General features: G+C 40.3%; 1 protein-coding gene across 9 annotated transcripts in view; it reads left to right on the forward strand.

Moving 5' to 3' along the window:
• The window catches only part of DAB1 (DAB adaptor protein 1), a 211,223-nt gene that overhangs the window by 85,544 nt on the left and 108,634 nt on the right, over nucleotides 1–17,045 (forward strand). For 2 of the 9 annotated variants that reach the window (XM_050977576.1, XM_050977575.1), the window contains exon 2: nucleotides 2,724–2,836. The exons of 6 other annotated variants lie outside the window; for them this stretch is intronic. The gene's annotated coding sequence lies outside the window, so the exon portion shown is untranslated. Of the gene's footprint in view, nucleotides 1–2,723; nucleotides 2,837–16,456; nucleotides 16,553–17,045 lie in introns of those variants that run through there. One more of the 9 variants, XM_018912503.3, reaches the window with a different exon arrangement.

The following is a 17,045-nucleotide window of genomic DNA, read 5'->3' on the forward strand; positions in this document are numbered from 1 at the left end:
ATGAAAAAGGGAATTTGCAAGCCTGGAATGTGTTTTTCCCTACAGTATCCATTTCCATTTTCTGTGAAATGGCTTTCAATATTTAGGTTATTTCACATTTTGTTATAATCTCTTGGATGGAGATCAGATATGAGATTTGCAGTCTGAAAACAGGTTGAAATGGTTCTTGATGGTGTCAGGAATATTTGCAAGGTTTTAGCAGCTGATATGGTGCAGATGAGTGGATAATACAAATAATAACATTTATTATCTCTATTGCTATCCCATTCCCCAGAATTGTGGAGGTGGATTGGAGCCCTCCTTGCCTTCATTCCCCCCCATGGTTGGTCCTAGGCACTGTATCAAACAAGAAAAAAAGCCCAAATTATGTTTCAGAATGGTTGATAGTGGAGACACTTGCAGTTTTCTGATTAGGAAACAGCAGAATCATGTGACTCTGGTTATGAGCTAGTCACTGGTGTCACTGGTCAGATATCAACATCTTTTACTCCTTCCTCTCTCATTCATTAAATCACACAAGAAATGACAAATTCAAGGCAAAATTTAAACAACAAATATTTGGCTTTGGAGGAGTCTGTGTGGCCCAGGTTTGGGAGGACACTTGGACCTGCCCCTGAAGGTGCTTTTTTGGCAGCTGTGTGTGGTGATACAGATAGAAATGGGAGGAGTACAAGTTATTAGTGGTTTAAGAATATTGTATGATAAAATTACAACCTCTCAGCTGTCCCACCTTCCTCAAGCAGTGCACCCAGTGATCCTTTCCAGATTGTTTTTCCTGAGGCAAAGTTTTTCTGATTTTGTTTTTCTGATAGAAGAGCAAATAAACTTTGTTTACTGAGCAAAGTAACCCCCTCACCTGGCTTGAGTGGGACTTACATGGACACTTGGACTTTCTGTCACAGATTATTTGCAGCATCAGGCCCGTGTTTGCAGGATTTGGTAATGCATTTCTTAACTTCTGTGAAATGTCAAACATTTAAAGCTTTCTGGTCTCTAACAGCATTCTAGTTTCTTTTTGTTTCTCCATAAAGTCTGTTCTTTCCCAAATTATTTTGCTTCCTCAGAGCAATATTCAGCTAAATGTGAGGACAGGTTTGCACCATGAGCAGTTCAATGTCTTGAAGCTGAAATTTGTGTTAGGAAAAATATGATATGATGCAAGGACAAAAGGTAGTCTTGCCCAGATTGCCATGTTTGTCCCTAATTAATGTATTTCTTTCCTGTTAGTTTCAAAGGTTTTATTTCTAGTCAGGAGTTAAATGGACCCATTCAGTGTTTATATTTATGCAAATGATCGTTGTGTCACTCAGGTTGCAACATTAAAGAAAAAAAGCCAGATATTTTACATGCCTTTGAGTATTGAAGTGATTACAATTACCTACATAAAAGGAGTTGCTTTATTAATTAATTAACTTGGAGAAAAATGTCTAGTGACCCTCTGAAGGAATATCAATAACTGAAACATTAATTATGTAAATAAGATCTGCCTTTACTGCTCATTATTCATCGTTTAACATGAAAATTGCCTTTTAAAATAATGCTTCATTCATATATTTCAATAAATGTCTAGTCTGCCTGGCTTGTCACTTGGATCTAGATTTTGAGTCAAAAACTGTAGTGACATTAGTACAGACCTTGGGACACTTCCTTTGAGCCACCAACACCCAGTTCCTGATTGATGGGCTGGCATTTTTTGGGGATGGGCTCTCTGGGGCAGCAAATGCCCAGAGAATGGGAATGAGTTTTGCAAAATTCTTGTCTGGAGAGAGAGAGGCTGCATTTCATGGGTGAGGAAGGAGAGGAAAGAAGCAGCAAGGTACTTGCAGAGCTTTTGTGACTTTCCCATGGTTTCAGAAGGGAGGCTGCAGGTCCAGCCCAGCTCCAAGTCCTGTTGAGCTGTGGAATTGAATTTTTCTCTGAGTCAGAGGCAGCAGTACCAAGGCAAACAAATACCACAAGGAAAAGAAGGTAAGCCCACGTGCCTGGTGGCTGTGATCTTGTGTACTTGCTGGTCCTTTTCTACATTTGGAGGATGTGACTGAATGCCTCCTGGCAAGTGCTGCAGGTGATTTTGTACAGGTTATTTCCTTGTAAAGAGCTCTGCCTTGTTGTTTTATAAAGTTTCACCGAGCATGTTAGCAAATTCTGATGAAGGATTCCTGGAGGGTTTTATTCCTTTTCACATCCCTAAAGACAACACACAAAGGTTTCCAGGGTTACTTTTTGCTCAGGTAGCTGTGAGTGCACCTGGAAGAGGAAAGAGAGGAAGAGCTGTGTTTTATTCTCATAATCTCAAAGGCTGTGCTGCACATAATCTTGAGTGTGCAGACGAGAAAGTAGTAGCTGTGCAGTTGCAGAAAATCCTTTACTCTCCACTCCCTGAAGAGCACCTGCTTATGAGCATAAGACTTTCAGATTCCCTTTTTCTAATGCCTCAGAACTCGCTTTGCCCATAGCAGGAAGGGCTGATGAAGAAATATGTGTGTCCCCCTCCCTTTCCCTTGCAGCGTGATGGATTGTGGAAGTCCTGATTGAAAATTCTAATCACAGCCTTGCAGTCCTTCAGATCACAACCCCTGACAGTTGATTCACTCCTTTTCATGCCTGCTGCCTCTGACTGCTCCTGGTGCCTCGTCTGCATGAGTCCATCATTAGCACACAAAGCATGATGGATTGGCCAGGGTACCTCTGTCCTCAGAACCTGGGAAATGCTTCTCTTTCAGAATCAAAGAACCTGTGTGTGACATCGTCATGAATGAGAGAAGAAAGTAATACAGTGTTGGAGGTGCCTGTTTGCTGCCACTGTTTAGAGGGAAAATGATGCATTATGGGGACTGTAAGTACCTGGCCTGTTTGTTTGGGGTTGGCTCCTCGCTGGGAACGATGCAGAAAATCACGGGTGTGGAGCAGTGCATGAGCTGAGTCTGGCAAGTGCACAGCAGTTGTAATGCTGTTTGGAAATCAGGGCTGTAAACACTTCCAAAATTCTACCTAAAGTTCAGCCTGTTAATGAAATCATTTAAGTTTCAGTGAGATCTGATGGCAATGATGATTACAAATGATCATTATTTTGGTACTGACTGGGCTCGGTTCACTTTGGTAGATTCTCTTCTACAGACCCTTTCAACAGGAAACTTTTGCAAATGTTTGCATCTTGCAAATGCTTTTATTCATCTGTGTGACTTGGCATTTAATGTTTCAGTGAACAAGACAGTTGAGTTTTGGCTCCAGTGAAAGATTGATAGGAACAATTTTCGAATGTGGTATCACAACAAAGTGAAAATATGTCATGCTCAAATACTGAGCTCTGATGTGTCATGTGGTCTTGTAATAAATGAAATAGCACTACCAACCTGACAGATGTGCAAGAAAACGGTTTTAAATTTATGATGATTAATTTTCAAGATGAACTGCAATGAAAAAAATTGTTAGTAGATACTTAAAGAAGGTAAGGGGAACCAGCTTTTTGAAATGAGAACAGGCAGGTAATGATAAAGCTGCCTTCACTTTTATGTTTTGCTTTCTAAAATTTTAGCAACGGGAAAATTCATATTCTGGCTGCTGCAGCTGGCATTAACAGCTACTCATGCAAGTGTGACATTCTATGGAAATTGCACTTCTTGGATTTGTGCTACTGTTTCGTGCTGGTTGTCTTGGGAGTAGGAGTAACTCAGAACAGAGCTGAAGGGTTTCTACCTGGTGATTCTTTCAGAGCCATCAAAATAAAAAGATACTGAATTTAGTGAGAAAACAGAAGTGGCTTGATACTACCTTGAAAGAAAACCAAACATTTCTGAAACTCAGCATGTTCATTCATTTTGAGGATTTGCCACTTGAGCAATGACTTAATTTGGCACTAGGACAGTTAAATCTGAAGCATATTGTTTGGTAATAAACTGATTCAGTTAAGCATTTTTAGGTAATTCCAGGCTAAAAACAGTCCCTGATAGCCTTTAGTGAAATCTACTCCTGCCAAATGCAAGAAGATAAAATACTGTCCATCCCTAGCAGTAAACTCCTTTATTTCAAGGAACTGTGTCCCAGTGAGGCCAAAACTGAGCTTTCCAGTTGGAAATGGAGGAAAACAGCCTCAGAAGGGATGTGGGCTGTACTTTTTCCAGAACAGGAGTTCAGCAGGGGGAAAAAAAATCCTAGATTTCTCCCTTATTATTGGAGGAAAATATAATTATTATAATTATTTGGGAGAGTGGTTGTGGAACTCAAAGGCAGTATTTTATCTGTGGATTGCAGTTGAAGTTCACTTAATAGAAAGGAGAAATTCTAGAAGCCATTTTGGCTGTCTGAAGATAGATCTGAATGCATGTGTCCATTTTTTATTGTTTTTTTTTTTGCAGAAATACTTGTCAGAACAAGGTCTCTGCTGGTCCCTTTCAGGTCCCTGTCTTACTGTGCCCAGAGGAAAGAGAAAACAAAATGTCTGAAGAGCTTAAGGATCCAAATATAAAATTAGTATAATACGTATAAAACTGTCAAAACAGATGAGGTGTATCAGGAAATGCACAGTATATTGTGCTTGCTGCCTTTAGTGCACTTTGTAGTGGCTTTCCTACAAGTTGCTTTGGCCCTTAGTCTTTGTTATCAGGAATTGTTTTTATTCACTAAAATTTTCAAAGAATAGCCAAGATTCTGCTGAAATTTAATGTCTTTACCTCCAACTAATGCCAATGCCTGTGCTGGAGGGAAAAACTTTATTTAGCAGATGCTTGTGAATGTTCTGTCCCTACTCTGGAATCACCAGTAATCCACTGAAAAGTCGCTTCTATCAAAACCAGATTTTTTCCCAATCTTACTTTGTTTTAGAAATGAGAATACTCTGTGAGACTTTCATGATCAGCACTGATCAGTTGTACTGTGGCATTTTTACAGTTGGATAGAAGTCAAAGTTTCTTAAGCACAAAAATTGGCAAACATTGGTGAGTGAGGTGAATGTGCTGTGCAGTGGTTCTGAGGTCTGCTAGCACCTGAGGAATGTATTCATTGCTTCCAGTGACAATTGGATTGTCTCTCTCTTTATGCAGTTTATCTCTCAGTTAAAAGACAAGTTTAGCTCTCCAATAACCTGTGGTTATTTGCCCTCTGAGTTGATGAAGTTTCATAAGTTTTGGAGGTTAATTCAGGGAACTTTGAGTTGTACTTGCCATCGAAGAAGTTCCATTTATGGTGGGCTGTGTTTTATTTTAAAGGGTGGAAATCTTCATTATTGTGGAAGGATTATGTTGTCTGTAGTTACACACAAGATCTAATAGTCTAAAGGCATGAGAAAAGTAGTTTTATTTCTTAAAATATTTTTCAGTTCTGTATTTTGTCAGTGTTAACTTAGATTTTTTCATCTGTTTAATTCAGTGGTTTCATCTTTCATTTCATTACATCAGAAAAGATTTCATGAAATTACTATAAAGGCATATCCAAATTTCTCTCTATTACCACGGAGAGCTTCATTTCTGGCCTTTGTAGCTGTACCCAAATGCACTTTAATCCAGGCAGCAGGAGTGGTGCTCGTGTGCCAACTGTGACAGCTCTGCTTCCAAGGCCACTGTCCAAGCCTGCCCTGCACTGTCAGGGCTCCCTTTTCACAGCCTGCTCCTGCCTGGTTTGGGCTCTGACTTAGTTCTATTCACACAACAGAATTCCTATTTCCTAGGTTTAGCTGTAAATTTCCCTAAATAGACAGAGTAGATTGTTTTGTAAAATTTTTACATTTCCTCATGTCTTTTGCTTGGGAAAAAAAGGCTTCTTATTTACAAAATGTTTATTATATTAATAATAAATATCATAAATATACTATCTACTATATATACAATCATGATAATTCACATAAGTAACTTCTTAATAGAAAATACTCATAAAACTGGGTTGATATTTGAGATTACTACTCTGAATCCTGGCAAGAGGTACCTAAATTCCATCCACCACAGTGACTAACATTTTGACATTTACAGATGGGCCTTTGACTTTACAGTTTGTCAGATGTGACCTACGTATGCTTGGCTGTAAATACCTGGAATGTGGAGGATGAAGCTGCAATCTATCTGTGCATGCAAATGTTTGCTTTTAAATTTCACCATAAATAATTTTCATACCTCAAGATAGTTCCCCATCTGTAATGTGAGTTGCAGTTATTGGATTATATTGGAATTATTAGTTATTAGAGTATTAGAACTAATTTGAATTAAGGATTGTTTATGAGTTTTGGACCTTATGTAAAATATATTGATATGTACTTTGGTGAGATAAACTAAACTGTTAGTGGAGATTTTACTTTTCCTCTGAGACTGGAGAAATATTTTTCTCCTAAATACTGAGTGTAGAGTATTTTATGATGGTTTGCCTGTAATGAATCTTTCGGTTTGTTGATGGAGCTGCTCAAACACACCCAATAATAAAGAGTGCCAAGAAAGTTGAATTTCCATCCTGCTCTGCCACTCTTTGGGTGGGAGTGACCAAATCACTTTTGCAATTCAGTATTCTGCCTTTTTTTTTTAAACTTCTGTCTGGCAAATGAAGGCAGACTGATCAAAAGGCACATTGTCAGATTACATGGGAAGTCAGGATTTTGCTTCTCCAAGAAAATTCGGGTTTCCCTCTAGCCCAGTGCCATACTTTATTAGGTATTAAAAATGTGATCTGTAATAAAATTGAAAAGAATGTATTGGTATATTCATGTTTTAAGCAGTAATGGCTGTGGCTTGTCTGAAATGGCCTGGACTTCATTTTAACATCCAGTGACAAAGTGGAAAGGCTGTACAAACGTATGGTACTTTAATTAATGGGGGCAATACTGAGCTTTGAAAGTCCTCTGGAGCTTTTGTCTCTGTTGGAACATTGTGCTGTGAATCTTCCCTAATAGTTAAAGCAAATGAAGTAAAATAGCCTTTGGGCTATTTTGTTACACTGTGTTGTTGGGGAAAAAAAATTAATCCTGTGCCATTTTGCATTTGCTGTCTGTGAATCAAACTGTGAAAGCTAATTTAAAAACTTTCACACTCGGCTTGAATGAGGACTGTCAGTGCTTGGAGAATGTCAAATTGAATGAAATTAGCTGGAGTTGGGCTAGCCTAGATAAACCCATCAGCCTCAAAGTGCTCAGCCTTAATGACTGCTCTGATAAACTAACACAGAGGTTACAGGAAAAAATTTAAAGGCGTTGAAATCCTGCTGAAAACTTGCCCTGTAGAGGAGAGGTCTTTGAAACCAAAATAGTTTGTATGCCAAGAGGCAGGGAGGTGGTGAAACCCTGTGAAAGTTAAATACAGCACAGAGGTGCATCCAGGCAGGGGAGACAAAACCACTGATGAACCTGCTCAGAAATTGTAAATACATCAATTATTGAAGTATTTGGTAATTGTTAAGCAGCAAGTTAGCATTTGTGGTCTCTGAAGTAGTTGGGTGTCAAAGGACTTGTAGAGGAGGCAGGTGGTACAGCTGGAGTGAAAACTTGGCATGTTTCAGGGGGTGGTGGCACTGCTGCTGTTTTGGGTTGGGGAAATGATGGGGTTTTGAAGGTCATCTCTTAATTGTTTGTGTTCATCAAATGCTGCATCAACCTATGATGGGGACACGGGGTCCAAATTGATAAAGTGTGGTTCCCTGCTTGGTTCTGTGTGTTCCCAGTGACTTTCAGATGGGATGTGAGGTGACTGCAGGTGCTCAAGAGACAGAAAGTTTAGGAAAAAGACTGGAGGAGAAATAGGTGATGAACAGCTGAAGTGTTGAGAAGAGTTATCTACAACATCAGCTGCTAATCTAAAATGCAATGACTCTTCCCTTGGAAGATGAGATGTTTGCCAGTCAGTGGACTGTGGCTTTTCTTTTGGAATATTATTTTTCCATGAGAACATGTCAGAAAATGTGTTTGGAGCTCATTCAGAACATTGCTTTTTTTCTTTTCTCTCCACTTTTCTTGGAGAAGACTCCCTGCAGAGTTTTATCTCCAGGTGCTGAGTGAGGTCTTAGCACAAGTTATTCCCTGAGAATTGTGAGTGACCCCTGATTTTCCTCACGGAGAGAGAGCCCTGATGGTAAATTGAAAAGAACTGAGTCTGTAAATTAGCATTTTACATGTCATCCCTTCTCACATGAGCAACATGAATTGTGCAGACAACAGCAGCATTTTTAGTTAATGAACCCAGCCATGAGCACTGTTCACATTTAACATATTTACAGGGGGTAGCATCCAGTCAAAAAATTCCATTAATTCTTTTTGCATGAATATTGTGTGCATGAGTGCATGCATTTATGTGTGCATTTGTATGTATGTGTACACTATTAGTGTATGCAGTGTTAAAGCATATAGAGTAATTCAAGAAAAATCACTGAGGAGGTTTCATTAGGCATGTAAATGTATTCAGCAGAAGATTTGAAATAACTCTTTAATGGAAAAAAAGGAAAAACTGTGCCATTTGACATGAGAAATCTATTTTGAACTGTAGTATATGCACAGTCTGTTTTCTGCTTTCCCTTTCTTGAAATTGTTGCCTGAAATATTATAGTGGTATGCAAAGGCTTGAAGTTTAATTTTAAATTTAATTTGCCTGAATGCTGCCAGGGTATTTTTACATAGACAGTAAAATTGCAACTTGGTAATACTTGGCACTCAATTTCTATAGAAATGGCATTCAGGATATAACTTTGGGCCCAAAAGTAAAATAATATGAAATCACACACGTTAATGATGATTTTAAAATATTTTCAGGACTCTGTAAATGTAATTTCTGCCTTGATTTTATTCGTTTTATGGGCAGCAGGGGAGAGAGTTTGTTACAGTCATATATATGTATATTTAAACCTGTGAATGAATTTTTTTTCAATCTGTTAATCCAAATGTTCTTTAATGGCTAAAAATAGAATCAAATTACTTCATATTAAAAAATCTGGGACTTATTTACTGAGCTTCAGGCAGAATTATTCTTCCAATAATATCCTGGATTTTCTTGAATAGAGTGCTGGAAGGTTACTGTGCTGCTGGAGGCTGAGCTTCCTCACCTGTGATTGCTGATAACCTGGTTGTCCTCCCTGACTTCAGTCCTGATAAGAAAGCCTGTTTGGTGAATAAAAGCAATATTTTAATGGCTATTACAATATGAAGCATTTGCCTTGAGGTGTTCAGCATCAGTTATCAGTGTAACTTTATCTTCAGCCTCTCTGTAATCATCTTGGACAGCACAAGACCTTGAGCTGGGCCTCCTTCTGGGGAATGCTGCTCTGCTCAGTGGAGCACCTGAAATCAGCTGGCTCAGGGCTGAGCCTGGTACTTTGTTCTGTTCCAGAGTTGGTGTCACATCTCTAGTGGGATGTAATTCATGGGGAGGACCAGAGGAGATGAGAGAGACTTTTTTCTTGTTGAATGTCATATTTCCCATTATTTTCTGATTTGTTACCACTCATGCAGATCCTTGTCCTCATTTAACTGCTTAAGAGTTCCTCATCTAAATAATCACTTTTTTTTTTTTTTTCCCCCAGATATATTAGCCTGGCAGTGGTTTGGTGGTTCCTTTTCCTGGCAGTGATTCCTTTTGCAGGGTCTCTAACATGATCAGCTGGGCTTTCATCCTGTTAGGGTGTGTGGTGGTTGTGCACACCTGGTTACATCACAGTGGGGACCCTCTGTGGATGTCTCTCTGCATGGAATTGGGATTATTTCCCAAAGGAAGTGTTTGGTTTAAAAATGCACCATGAAGTCTCTGTGTGGTTGGTTGGTTTTATTTATTAAAATAGTGCTCAGTAATGTTGCATTTAATGAAATAATGAATGCTCTGAGCATTTACAGCTCAGGACTGTGTTTTGTCTTTCCAAGCACTTTCTGACACCCCTTGGACACAGAGACCTGAAAGTCACAGCTAGAATTGAACATCCTGCTTTCCTAAACTATCCTGTTTTTCCCAAGTCACGTTTTAAAGGGAGTCCCTGCTGCCAAATCCCATATTGCTGATGTCACTTTTGCAGCAGTAGGTGCTGAAGGAATGCAACTTTGCAGCTGAATTCTGGAAGGTGATGCGGTGTGCAGCACCTGTGCTGTTGCTTTTTCCTGCATGGAATACTCACACACACACACAAAAAAAGAAAAAAGAAGTAGATTACTGTTGCAGAGCCAAGCACATCAGTAAAGAGAGGCTGAATTTATCATTGCCCAGGTGGAGTGAACAGTTGTGTGTGCAGTACAGAGTAACTTCTCTTTTCTCATGACAGCTTTAGGTACAGACAGTCCCTGCTGGAGGATCAAAGTCAGGGCTGTGAGCTAAAGACTGTCACTGTCTGTGGTCATTGCTTGCTTGGGCAGGAGGAGGAGGAGGAGGATGGGATGATCTCATGCCTTGGGGCAGGAGGACAAGGTCTTGGAGGCTGAACTGTGTGTGCCATTGCTCCTCTGTGTGTCATGCAAGAAGTCAGCCCTGGCACCTCACTCTGGTAAAGTTATAAGGAGCTAAACCCAGAACTCATAAAGGGAAATATCACATAACTTTAACACATTGTGGTTACCACACAACACTACAATTAAACCAAACATCATCAGTAACCAAATCTCTTTAAAAATGGTCAGAAAGACTGAACATTTCTTGTCAAAAGTATTAGGTTTAACTCAAATTTTGTTGACATGTTTTGGGCTACTGTAATGTGCATTTCCTTGGTTGGACTACCTGAGCTAAGGGATTAAGTACCATTAATTTCAACTCCTATGTAGATGCCTGTAGCTTCTGTGTACCTGTGAGTTCCAAGTATAAAGTGTTTTCACAACTGTGATTTGGAATAAATCTAGAAAACTCATCTAAGCATTATTTGCAAAAGAAGCAATATCTTTAGAAAATTAAGTGAACTTTTCTTTGCCAGTGTGATGGCATGTCAGTCTCTTGTTGGCTGGTTGGTTGCTTTTTGTTTTTTTAATTTTTAATTGACTTTATTTCTAGGCCCAGTTTTGTCATGTTACTATGCCCAGTGTAATATGAATCATTATTCTGCCATTCTTGCTGTGTTTTTGATAAAAATATATCTGAGGAGGAAACCCATTATGCATCTTTTTTTCTAAAGAAACATCTCTGTGCTCTTATTAAAATTAAATAATATATTGTATCTTAGGCTTCTTAAAATCTAAGTAGGATGAAGAATTCATTGCAGATGATCCTGTGGAAAGGCTTTGCAAGAGGAGGGCAATCAAGTAGGGATAATTAGAGTTACTGTTTGAATATGCAGAAAGCAAAAAGCTTATCTGGAAGAGCAGAGTGAAGTGTAAGTACAGCGTAAGGCTCACGTAAGGATGATTTGCAAGCAATAAAATCACACCTCCCTGACTTTGTAAGTACAAACTAATAAGCAGTGTTTAATAATGGAGACTGTAATAGTGTGGGATATAAACCCAGTGGAATGTGATTTTACCATTAGATCTTACCTGAAGGGGATGGATTGGTTTAGCACTGACAGAGTGAGGATTACAGGTATTTGGAATGTGTGTGCAGTAAGGGATGAGGGTAATTGCTCAAGATAATCTCTGAGCAGTTAACTCAGAATAATGACAGAGAGTTGGTGGGATTTCTCTTCCCGGGTTTTACTTCTTCCTCTGAATCAGCCTGAAAGTGTGAACACCTCTGGTGGGACTCTTGCTGCTCCTGTGATTTGGGAAGGTTTGCAGAAGAACAAAATTAATGTGCTGCTAAGAACAAATCCTCCTTGGCAGAGGAATGGGTGGGATGGTCTTCAAGTTCTTAATCATCCCTGATTTTGTAACTCTGTCATTGTTTTCATTAATTAACTTGAGTGGGTGACACAAACATCACACTTCTTCCAAAATTAATATTATTACTGCCTGCCATTTAGTCTGTTGATCTGAAAAAAAGCCCAAACCAAAATGTTAAAGTGGAGCATAGGCAATAACTTCACTGAATGTGTATTTATCTGGATGGCTTTAATTGGGCATCATCTGCAGCCCCACCATGAACTTTCACAAGTTGGGCAAGGCCAGGCCTGCCTGATGCTGGGCTTTGGGAGGCAGGAGCTGCTGGAAAGGCTGGAATTCAGGAGCTGGTTCTTCCCTGGAGCTCAGCTAAAGCGCAGTGGCTGCCAAGGTTGCCCTGCTCAAAGTGGAAAGTATCTGGGGGCCTGACCACTGGAATTCCTTTGAGTTCCCCTGGCCCTTTCACAAGGCCGTGGGTGCTCAACCCATGGTCCTGGCTACCTTCCAAGTGGAGTAATTAAATTCTGCATTCCTGAATTCCCTTTTGTTTTAATTGGATTTGGAATTCTTCACCTTTTGGCTTTAAGCTCGCCTGGCAAAACAACTGTTTCTCATTACAGCAAGGGCTTAATTCAGATCAGGGTATATTAGCCCTGAATGTAATGTACATTGCTTTAGGTGTGCCAGGTGTTTCAGGAGAGCAGTGTACAAGGGAGAGCAACATTTTACTTCTGTTTTTTAATTGATTTTCTTTGCTGTACTGAAGTGCACCCATTTGATGGTTATTCCTGTTCACTCTCTCAGTTTACAGGCCTTGTTGAGACTGTAGAATCAAAGGCAATTCATGAAAATATTTTAGATCTTTGCTGCATCCAGGAAACCTTCTGTTTGCCTCTATGTGCAGCTTTCATCTCTTTTGTGTAGTCAGTGAAATCTAGGGCATCGCTGGAAATTCAGCTTTTACAGTGTATCCAAATGTTCACCTGATCATGGAGACTGCTCAGCACTTCAGAGGAACCAGCTGGTAAACAAGGGAATCTGTGCTACAACTCACCTAAAATATGGCTTAGTTTCTACTGTGCCAGTGACTTCTGTTCATGTACTGGAGCCTAAATAATTGATTTTTTCAGTGTGTGCCACAGCACAGCATTTTAAAGCCCAGGCTGCCTTCTCGATGAGTACTGTGATTCTGCAGAAATTTTAATTAATGAATTGCAATGTCCAAAAGGTGTAGGCAGTAATGAGAGTGAATACTTTAAAGGTTTAAATCTTGGAAGGTAATTTCTGGACAGGACAAATCTTTGATATGGATAAAATTCAGATTAGTTCATGGTTCACCTGGCTCTAGTGATACCTACACTTAAAACTTGTGAGCACTGCTGGCTCACAATCAGAACATGTTTTTCCCTGCCTAAAATGGAATTCTGTTAGTCAATTCACATCAGCCAAGTCTGAAGTCTGTGTCTGGTTGGATTTATTTGCACTGGGCTGATGACAGAGCTCTGTTTGGCTTTTTGTTTGACCTGGATATGTGTATCTTCTTTAGTGCTGTCAGTCTGCTCTTAGGCTGCTCAGTGAATACTCCTGTTACTGAAAATCCAAGATCTGTAGTCCTTTATTAAATTATAGAGAACATTACTTGCTCCTTTAGTATTTACCTTTGGGCATTAGGACTCTTTTTCCTAGAAAATAACCTGGTACAGGGTTTTGTGGGAGCTTCTGAAACCTCTCTGAAAAAAAAAATCATCCAAACACATCTGGGAATGCCTTTAAAAAACAAGTAGTACTAATGAGCACATCTGCTTTTTTTTAGTATAGTATATTTCATGTAAATGCTTGCACAAAAGCCTCTATAAGTAGGAAGGTCCCACCTGTGGTATGGACTATAAATTCACTTTGTATAACGTTCTGTCCCTTTTCTCTGTGGGAATTCCAGAGGACAGCCCCAAACTGACAGAAAGCCTTTCTGTTGTGGACTTGATTTTGTTGGTAGGCAGAGAGGGCGGGCAGAACCAGCATCCTGTCTTTCATCCTTCTGGATGAGGATTAATCATGATCACAGCTGCAGAATAATGCAGATCTTAGCTGGGGCTGGCAAGGGGGAAGGGATGGATATGGGGGGAGCAGAGCAAATCTCTGTCTTCCCTTCCACCAGCCCCTCCTGCCCTTTATGGAGGAGTTGGAAGGAGCAGATTCCTACCTTTTTTCTTTTTTTTTTTTTTTTTTAACTGGTTAATCTTTCATGCATCTTGTGGTTTTTTCTTTTAATCATAAAGAGTGCACTCGATTTACTGGTAACACACACACACAGAATGTTTGCATGGCTTCCTTGTTTCCTTGATGATACATCAGGCACTTGGTGCTGAAATTCTGCTGGTTCAAAGGCACACAGATTTACACCAGTGACTTTTACTGTGTCTCAGTAGGCAGCCCTGAAATGCCTTGCAGGTCAACTGTTCTTGAAATGGATAAAAGTGTGCTAATTCCTTCAAGGTAAATCAGAAGGATTATGACATCTAGGAAGAGGAATCTGCCAGACAGTTCTGAAGCAATATAACCAGGACTGACCCAACAGCATCTCTAAAGCTTCCAATAAAATTGCCTGAGGAGTCTGCCAAGAAGCCAGATGCTGCTGCTGGAAAAATACCTTCTGTAGCTTGGCATTTGTCCTGTAATTGCTTCCAAGAGAGAATAAACTGTAGCATGACAGTAGAAGGTGAACAGTTCCTCACTGCATGCTGCATGGTGATTTTTTAAAATATTTCAAATATAAGCATTATTTTCTGATTTGTTACCACTCATGCAGATCCTTGCACTCATTTAACTGCTTAAGAGTTCCCCATCTGAATAATCAAAGCCTTTCTATTTTTTTCCCCTCTGACATGTTAGCCTGGCAGTGGTTTGGTGGTTCCTTTTCCTGGAAGTGATTCCTTTTGCAGTCTCAAACCTGATCAGCTGGGCTTTCATCCTGTTAGGGGGTGTGAGGTGGTCATGTACACCTGGATATGTCACAGTGGGGACCCTCTATGGATGTCTCTCTGTATGGGATTATGATACAGCAAACAACACCTGGCCCACACAGTTCCAAGGGTTAGATAGCCATGTGGATTTGTTTTTTCTTTTAGTAGGTTTTCCAGCTGTGGGAAGAGCACTGTCTGCTACTATTCAGAAATGCTGCTGAATCTTACCTCTAACCAGAAAATGCATGGAAACTTTTTAGGGAAGAAGCTTCTTCCCTCTGAAAATGGTTAATACTCCTACTGATAGAAAGCAGAGGCATTTGTGGAGCAGCCTATAACCTAATTAGATAGAAATGAGACGAGAACAGATAAGTGATTCCAAGGAAAGTATTTATTTGAAATTTCTCCAGGAAAATCTAGCAGCCGTCCTCAGATAGTTCTGTTTGGTATCATGCAGGATCCTGCCTGCTGTTCATCCCAGCAGTCCTGTGGGATTGAAGTGGTTTGAAGACTGAACTATTCAAATAGAATGGTCAAAAGTAATCCTGCAGCTAAGACTCATCAGAGAATCACAGAATGCCCTGGTTTGGAAGGGACTTTAAAGCTCATTGAGTTTTAACCCCCTGCCATGGGCAGGGCCACCTCTCACTATCCCAGGTTTCTCCAAGCCCTGTCCAGCCTGGCCTGAGACACTTCCAGGGATGGGGCAGTCACAGCTTCTGTGGGCAACCTGAGCCAGGGCCTCACCACCCTCACAGGGAAGAATTTCTTCCAAATCTCTGCTCTAAACCAACTCTCTGTCAGTTTGAAGCTGTTCCCCCTTGTCCTGTCACTAAATGTCCCTGTGACAAGTCTTCCTTGTGGGTTCCCTTCAGGTACTGGAAAGCCACTTGACAGTTCAAAATGCTGATATTCAGTTGTGAACATGAATGTAAAAATTATTATTGCCTGTTTGTGTGAATTCATACAGTCCCAGAAGCCTCTTGCTTTTTCCCTTTGCTGTGCTAGACAGTGAACTTTGGTAGGAGTCAGGTGGTTGAGTTTGGTGTAATAAAGCAAAAGTCCATTTCCAGCAAGGTGGTGAATTCCTTTGATCAGTTTTCCTAATACTTAACAGTCAAGGGAACAAGGGCTGAGTGTTGAAAAATAACAGAGAACAAAGATGCTGGCAAGAGGGGCTTTTTGTCATTGTTGGCCTTTGGAGGGTTTGCTTTGCTTTGCTGTAGTGTCAGGAAGTTTCAGAGAATGGAAGGGCACAATGTACAGGTCAACTCTTGTGGCTGAACCAATCTCAAAGGGACCTGGAAAAGCTGGTGCAAAATTCACATCCTTTAAGGTCAGTGTAAGGCATCACTCCAAACTTTACCTCAGATTTCAAAGCACAGCTTAAGTTATAGTGCTGCTATTTTATTTAAAAGGAATAAGAAGGTGAGTTTCAGTTCAGTCTCACTTGAAATATTCTGAAATTGAACAAAAAACAGAGCTGAATCAAGATAGTTCTGTGAAGGACAGGAGATGAACACAATTTCTTCAACTTACTGTGCCACTCCAAACATGCTGAGCTGTCCAGGATGCAAGATGTTTAATTCCATAACCTTTTCTCCCAATTAGAAGACACAGATTCTGATTGTGAAGAATTTGCATTCCAATATGAAACGTGGTGTCTGACATTGCTTTTACCTTCTCCCTGGTGATGCTCCTGACTGCACACTTCCCCCTTTCCTCTGGTGTGATGATTGCACCACTGCACTTTAGTAATCATTTAACAGCTCTAATTACAGAATACTGTGATCCCAACTGTGTACTTTGTCCTCTTTGCCTTCTCAGTCCCTGTTTCTTTGGTGTCGAGAGGATCACAAAAGAGCTCTTCTTCTGCTTTGCAAAAATAAATTCCAAAGGCCCTGCTTGGGTAATGTACAGATCTGCATTTTCTCGTGGCTTTGGAGTTAATGACACTGAATTTTAGCCGTGGAGGGGTTGGTTTGTCTGCTGTTGTTTACATCAGTCATGCTGGCATAACTTCTCTGACATTAATGCAGATACACCAGCATGAAATTGGTGTAACTCCAGCTCCATTGAAATCAATGCAGTTAGCCAATATGAGTCAAATGCAAGGCCATTGATTTTGTGCTGGTGTGACTTTATTGACTGGAGTGGAGGTGAGGCAGTTTCTGCTGCTGGGGCTCGGGTCACAGCCAGGCTGTGCCTGTGCCTGGAGTAGTTGTGACTTTGGTTTCTTGTTTGTTCTTGCACAGTATGATCAGAAATTCCTTCTCTTTTCTGCTCCAGGGTCAGCAGTGTGGGAATCTGGGAGTAGTGAAGTCTTGGAGTAGAGCAGTTCCTAGGGGAAAAGCATTAGGTAATTCAGTTTCACTGAGCAATCTCTAGTCCCATCTGAATGA

The sequence above is a fragment of the Serinus canaria genome, chromosome 8 (assembly GCF_022539315.1).
Source record: "Serinus canaria isolate serCan28SL12 chromosome 8, serCan2020, whole genome shotgun sequence".
In the NCBI taxonomy this organism is placed as follows: Eukaryota; Metazoa; Chordata; class Aves; order Passeriformes; family Fringillidae; genus Serinus; species Serinus canaria.